This window comes from Lampetra planeri, unplaced genomic scaffold (assembly GCF_965212315.1).
Source record: "Lampetra planeri unplaced genomic scaffold, kcLamPlan1.2.h2 scaffold_729, whole genome shotgun sequence".
NCBI lineage: Eukaryota > Metazoa > Chordata > Hyperoartia > Petromyzontiformes > Petromyzontidae > Lampetra > Lampetra planeri.
In genome coordinates this window covers 31,979-39,872 of record NW_027615551.1, presented here as the reverse complement: position 1 = coordinate 39,872, position 7,894 = coordinate 31,979, and the positions used below count along the sequence as shown (strand labels likewise).

The following is a 7,894-nucleotide window of genomic DNA, read 5'->3' as shown; positions in this document are numbered from 1 at the left end:
AAGTGTGTGTGAGTGTGTATCAGTCTGAGTAAGTGTGTGTCAGTGTGTGTAAGTGTGTGTAAGTGTATGGGGAGACAAAGGCGGTCGGGCGTGGTGCTGGCCGCCCACCCCCTCGTGTGCCGTGCCGGCCTTCATAGGTGCTGCTCGCAAACAGCACTTGCCCCTGCAGTCTGTTAAGTCTATACGGGGGATCTTTGTCTACACGGGTGGTTCTTTGTCTTTGTGTGCACAGTGGGAAGTGGGCGGTGACGAACGATATGAACCCTGCGACTCGATTGTCCTGACAGGGCTTGTAAAAAAAAACATCAATGCCACCACCACCATCATCACCCTTCATAGTCATCTCCACAACCACTCTCTCTATGTTCACCATATCCACATCCACCACTACCCAACCACCATCATCTCCACCATCTCTGTCATCATTATCAATATCTCCTCAAACAACTACAACCACCTCGTTGTTGTCTTTCCAGCGCACCTCCGGTTGGCATGGTTGGCTACGTACGGTGCGAAAGAAATTCAACATTATCAATCATCGTGAGAAACATCCATGATGCCCCACGCACTTGCAACAAGATGAATTAGCTCACGACGGACTGCGGGATTTGCTACTTGTGGGGCCGTCCATAAATGACGTCACGCGATTTTGAACGATGTTTGACCCCCCCCCCCCCCTTCGTCACACGGCGTCACAAAAAGTCAGACCCCCCCCCCCCTCAAATATGACGACACAAAGCTCTGCCCACCCCCCCAAAAAAAAAACATGCTTCAAATCGCTTTAAACTATTGTCATTGTAGTGCGTATTTAATGTGGCGCTGCACTCTGATGTTGTAGGAGAAAATATTTATTAAAAAGTATATTTAATTAAGTAGAACGTGTTGTCTATATTTATTTAAAGTTGCGCATTTTGATGTGACGTCACATTTCTCAACCCCCCATCGTCACAAATGTCTGACCTCCCCCCCTAGGTGCGTGACGTCATTTATGGACGGCCCCTAAGGCAATATAAGGCACATACACATCTGTCTTCACCAAAGGGTACAAACAATTCACAAGTTCATTGGCCTGATTGCCTTTGCAGACCAATATTACGCGACAGAATTTTATACTCTTAGGTTTTGTCGGTAAAGTTACGTAGGTAAAAAATAAAATTAAAATTAATAAAAGTAATAATAGAAATAAAATAATAAAAATCACGACGTTTCGGAGGCAACACAAGTCTCCGTCACCAGGTGGGACCGTCACAGCCAGATTTGCTGTATCAAGTGAGGCAAAACATTCCAAGATACAAGTTCTTAAATACAAGTTAACGGGAGGGAGGAGTGGGGGAGGAGCTTATCTGAGTGTGGTAGCCAATGAATGGAACGTGTTGGGAGGGGCGGGGCTAAAAGAGAACAACAGGTGCACATGCTAGAGGTGCACATGCTAGAGGTGCACATGCTAGAGGTGCACATGCTGAAGGTGCACATGCTAAAGGTGCACATGCTGAAGGTGCACATGCTAAAGGTGCACATGCTAAGGGTGCACATGCTAAAGGTGCACATGCTGAAGGTGCACATGCTAAAGGTGCACATGCTAGAGGTGCACATGCTAAAGGTGCACATGCTAAAGGTGCACATGCTAAAGGTGCACATGCTAAAGGTGCACATGCTAGAGGTGCACATGCTAAAGGTGCACATGCTGAAGGTGCACATGCTAAGGGTGCACATGCTAGAGGTGCACATGCTAAAGGTGCACATGCTAAAGGTGCACATGCTAGAGGTGCACATGCTAAAGGTGCACATGCTGAAGGTGCACATGCTAAGGGTGCACATGCTAAAGGTGCACATGCTAAGGGTGCACATGCTAAAGGTGCACATGCTAAGGGTGCACATGCTAAAGGTGCACATGCTAAAGGTGCACATGCTGAAGGTGCACATGCTAAAGGTGCACATGCTAAAGGTGCACATGCTAAGGGTGCACATGCTAAAGGTGCACATGCTAAAGGTGCACATGCTAAAGGTGCACATGCTAAAGGTGCACATGCTGAAGGTGCACATGCTAAAGGTGCACATGCTAAAGGTGCACATGCTAAAGGTGCACATGCTAAAGGTGCACATGCTAAGGGTGCACATGCTAAAGGTGCACATGCTAAAGGTGCACATGCTAAAGGTGCACATGCTAAAGGTGCACATGCTAAAGGACACATGCTAGAAGAGAACGACACTGCGCATGTTGTTTTACCCAGTGTTGGTGACAACCCAAAAACAAAAAGGAGAGTACTGTTAAACGCTGGGGATGTTAACACTCGGTGAAGTAGAATTTGTTCAATCAACCGTCCTCTGGACGTTATATTTGTATTGTTTCCCACTGAGCTCCACGTGGTTCTTCTTCAGAAGCGACCTGTCCATCACAAACGATGGCTCCACGAAGCGGCTTAGTGTCGTCGTGTGGAAGTGTGTAGCAGCAGCCGGATATTGCAAACGAGCGATGCTGATTCTAAATGTGGAGGGGAAACACCGGAGGGACCTGGAGAAACATCCACGCGACCACGGGGAGAGAGAGAGACACGCAAACTCCAAATATACAGCAGCAGGCGTCAGGGTCGGGATCGATCCCACGACCTCCTGTACACCAGGCGAGGTAGTTAACATCTCCTAGCCACCGTGATGATGATGATGATGAGAGAGAGACACGCAAACTCCAAATATACAGCAGCAGGCGTCAGGGTCGGTATCGAACCCACGACCTCCTGCACACCAGGCGAGGTAGTTAACATCTCATCTGCTTCTCATCAGCACGCTATGGCTTATTAAGCAAATGCGACAATCAAACCGATGCGGTATTTTAATTCTCAAGAGCTTGTATTTTATCCGAATTAAGCACGGAACCCAATTTGACGTGTCGGGGGGAGTGGGGATGTTTTTTCTCTCTCTCTCTCTCTCTGCGCATTGATGACCAAACTCAAACTATCAATTCACGCGACTTGAGGACACGGGCTGCAGCGTGGAGTCGAACCCAGGTCCTCAGCGGTGCCGTCTCAGCGTCTCTGACCTCTGAGCCACGTGGCAACTACGGGTTCAGCGGGCCCTTAACTCGTCATCAGATTATACTGGTAGGAACCAGTTGAAAGGGTAAAAACCTATCACTATATTTTGCCACTGGTAAAGGAGATGTCTCATAGTGTAAATGCTTACCCCGAGCTCTGAATACTCTGATAGTGCGCTGTTTTTGAGTTGTACGCCTTTTGGCGTCATCTGGTCCAACACCAATGGAGACTAGGCTCTAAGAAAAGCTGTCTCGGGTGTGGACCAATCAACTTCAAGGACAGTGCATATCATTATCAGAGTTGTTTCTTTTTGTTTGCATTTTGACTGCTTGTGTTGCGGTTATTGCAAACATGATCCCTTGTATAAAGGTGCCAGTTTTTGTACCAGTTGAAAGGGTAAAAACCTATTACTATAACGGATTATAACCTTTAAATGAAATGAGTCTGTGTCACCGCGGCCTTACAAATTGCACTCGAATTAATGCAATGAATATGACGTCGCGGTTTGCTTTTCGCTTGCAAGTTTCAGATTGACTGCAATACCCGTCCTTGGAAGGGCAAAAGGTGAGTGATACTATAGTAGTAGAGCAATTGCAGAATCACTGAACCGGAAGTGAGAGCTTGAAAGCATTTAGCGCGGGGCCCTTAAAAGTGCGGGGTCCGTAGCTACTACACGTGTAGTAGCTACTACACGTGTAGCTACTACACGTGTAGTAGCTGCACGTGTAGTAGCTACTACATGTGTAGCTACTACACGTGTAGTAGCTACTACACGTGTAGTAGCTAAGTGGCGCCTGTGCCAGGCTAGGTGCACGTTGAGGCCACGTGAAGTGTCGAACGCCCGTCGGCAGGAGGTCACAGGGCAGACCCAGCAGGTGCCACGGGTCGACTGACTGAGATGACCGGCCGATGCATTGCACCACCTCCACGCGAACCACCACCACCACGACCACCACCCACCGCAACCACCACCAACCACCACCTACCAACACCACCACCAACTCCCACCACCACCACCTCCCACCTACACCACTTCCCACCACCACCTCCCAACACCACCCACCACCTCCACCCGAACCACCACCACCAACCACCACCCGCATCACCACCACCACCACCAACATCAACACTGCCCACCTCCACCACCACTCACCACCACCCACATCACCACCAACAACAACATTACCACTACCCACCTCCACCACCACTCACCACCACCCACATCACCACTTCCACCACCACTACCTACCTCCACCCGAACCATCACCATCCACCACCACCCACCACCACCTACATCACCACCACCACCACCTACATCACCACTACCCACCTCCACCACCACCCTCCACCACCCACATCACCCACATCACCACCACCAACATCACGACTACCCACCTCCACCACCACCCACATCACCACCACCACCACCTACATCACCACTACCCACCTCCACCCCCACCCACCACCACCAACATCACCACCACCACCACCTACATCACCACGACCCACCTCATTCCATTCACCCCACCCCCCTCACCCCTCACCCACCCACTCACCCCACCCCCCTCACCCCCCACCCACCCCCGTCACCCACCCTCCCCACCCACCCACCTACCCCCCCCCCCTTCCCCCCACCCCCACCCCACCCCCCTCACCTGCCCCTTCACGAGGCTGGCGGCGAACTGCCTTACGAGCGCCTCCACCGTGTAGGCGCTGGACCAGCCCTTGGGCGTGAGCAGCTCCATGCAGATGGCGCCGCCGTCGAGCACGAAGCCGTTGTCGATGCGCGGGCTGAGCACGCGCATGAAGGGCGGCGAGAAGGGGAAGTTTTCGGGGAAGGTCAGGTTGAGGAGGACGCCGTCGGCGCCCGCCTCGCGCAAGTCCTGCCACAGGGCCGACTCGAGGTCGATCTGCCGCAGGGTGACGTTCCACTCGAAGAGGCTCTCGGCCACGAGCTCCACGCTGAGCACCTCGCGGCCGAGGCGGCTCAGCTCGGACAGCTCCTTCATGAGGCGGCGGGCGCGCACCTGGCGGCAGTGGCTGGAGCTCGCGGCTGATGATGATGCTGATGCTGCTGCTGCTGCTGCCGCGCGCGGATGCTGCTGATGATGATGGTGCTGATGATGGTGCTGATGATGATGCTGCTGCTGCTGCTGCTGATGATGATGATGATGCTGCTGCTGATGCTGCTGCTGATGATGCTGCTGATGATGATGATTTTGCTGCTGTTGCTGTTTCTTGGTGTCCGAGGCGCTGTCCTTGGTACCCGAATCGTTGAGAACCCCCGCGAGATGCTGCTGCTGATGATGATGCTGCTGCTGCTGCTGCTGATGCTGCTGCTGCTGATGCTGCTGCTGATGCCGCTGTGCTCCGCCGGTGCTGCTGCTGCTGTTCGCCCTCAACACGTCCACGCTGACCGTGCCCTTCCTGGACACCTTCGGGCTGCGCGTCACGACGGGCGGACGCAGGCGGCTGAAGCCGATTTTGCGCAGGAGGGTGGCCATTTTCGTTTAACGCAAACACGTGTGTGTGTGTATGTGTGTGTATGTATGTATGTGTATGTGTGTATGTATGTGTGTGTGTATGTGTGTGTGCCGGATTTTAATTGTTTAAACGGGAAAACAATTAGAATGCCAGTTCTGCTGTACGCCGCGCGAGCGCGTGTGTGCGTGTGTGTGTGTACGTGTGTGTGTGCGTGTGTACGTGTGTGTGTACTTCCGTGTCCTTGCGGTGTCCAGGGCGCGCCGTGTGGATTAGATTTGGGGGTCGCGCATCTTGAATAATGGAGCGAGCGAGCGGGCGAGCGGGCGCCACTGAATGTTGCAGCGATGGCGACCCCACGCGGAGCTCGGCGACAACACACAGACCCCTCCCTCCTCCTCCTACCCACCCACCACCACCACCACACGTGTCACTTCCACCCACCACCGCCTCTCTCTCCTCCTCCCTCCCACCATCTCCTCCCCCCCTCCCCCACCCACCCACCCACCACATCATACATCTCACTTCCACCCACCATCTCCTCCCCCTCTCCCTCCACCCACCACCACACATCTCACTCCCACCCACCACCACACATCTCACTCCCACCCACCATCGCCTCCCCCCCCCACCCACCCACCACGGCAAACATCTCACTCCCACCCACCATCGCCTCCCACCCACCTCACACCCATCACACCCATCACTCCCCTCCAACTGCGCACCCATCACACCCACGTCACACCGTCACACTCCCCCGCCCGTGACTCGCTGGCCCCAATCCACCACAGCCACTCGTCACTGCACCCCCCCCGTGTCTCTCCCAGGTAACATCCTCGCAGGTGGGCGGCGCTGCAAACCTACTTGCTGTACTGGCACGGCCCCTGCCGCCTTCGCGCGAACCCCAGCGGGTCGGGTGGTTTCCTCTGGCACACGCTGTGACAACTCCCGTCTCAGCGTGACCCACCAACCCCGCCCTCAAAGCTGCCGAGCGAGGGTGACCCTTCACCATTTAAAATTGATCGCGACTGGAATTCCATCCGTGGTAGCTGCCCGACTCCCTTGGGCTCTTGAAGGCTGCCTCGTCCCCACTCCTGCTCGTCTGGGCGCGCCGCGGTGGCTAGGAGATGTTAATTACCTCGCCTGGTATGCAGGAGGTCGTGGGTTCGATCCCGACCCTGACGCCTGCTGCTGTATATTTGGAGCTTGCGCGTCTCTCTCTCATCATCATGATCACGGTGGCTAGGAGATGTTAACTCCCTCGCCTGGTAAGCAGGAGGTCGTGGGTTTAATCCTCACCCTGACGTCTGCTGTTGTATATATGGAGTTTGCGTGTCCCTCTCTCATCATCATCACAGTGGCTAGATGTTAACTACCTCGCCTGGTGTGCAGGAGGTCGTGGGTTCGATCCCGACCCTGACGCCTGCTGCTGTATATTTGGAGTTTGCGTGTCTCTCTCTCATCATCATCACGGTGGTGAGATTTTAACTACCTGGCCTGGTATACAGGAGGCCGTGGGTTCGATCCCGACCCTGACGCCTGCTGTATATTTGGAGTTTGCGTGTTTCTCTCATCATAGTGGCTAGGAGATGTTAACTACCTCGCCTGGTACGCAGGAGGTCGTGGGTTTGATCCCGACCCTGACGCTTGCTGCTGTATATTTGGAGTTTGCGTGTCTCTCTCATCATCATCACGGTGGCTAGGAGATGTTAACTCCCTCGCCTGGTAAGCAGGAGGTCGTGGGTTCAATCCTCACCCTGACGCCTGCTGCTGTATATATGGAGTTTTCGTGTCTCTTTCTCATCATCACGGTGGCTAGATGTTAACTACCACACTTGGTATACAGGAGGTCGTAGGTTCAATCCCGACCCTGACACCTGTTGTATGTTTTAAGTTTGGCATGTCTCTCTCTCACGACGTTTCGGGCTCAACACCAGCGGCAGTCTTCACCTGAAGACGGTGAATTGAAGACGGTCGCTGGGTATTTGTCCGTGTCTATTTGTCAGTTTATTTATGCCCATTGCACAGGGTAAGCAAATGTTAAACACGGATTAAAAATCTACAAACACCCTCCAAAGCATGACGTTATAGAGCAATGTGCAACAATAAGCTAAACATTGTGTTTGAAACTGATTGGTCCACTCCAGAGACGGCTTTCTTTAGGGCCTGGTCTAACACCAAAAGGCGTCCTCTGGTCTAACACCGTTTGAGACAAGGCTCTAAAGAAAGCTGTCTTTGGTGTGGACCAATCAGTTTCAAACACAATGCCATCATAGACTACCAGAGCGTGTTTTTGTGTTTGCATGTTCACCACAATTATATGTGGTTAATGCAGGCAGGATTAATTGAAATAAGTAATATTTTAAAATATATATTTTTTA

The 7,894-nt window shown here is 52.9% G+C and overlaps 1 pseudogene; it reads right to left on the bottom strand.

Moving 5' to 3' along the window:
* Nucleotides 1-4,687: 4,687 nt before the first annotated feature.
* Nucleotides 4,688-5,151, bottom strand: LOC144741812 (ubiquitin-conjugating enzyme E2Q-like protein 1 pseudogene; annotated as a pseudogene).
* Between the last annotated feature and the right edge of the window lie 2,743 nt (nt 5,152-7,894).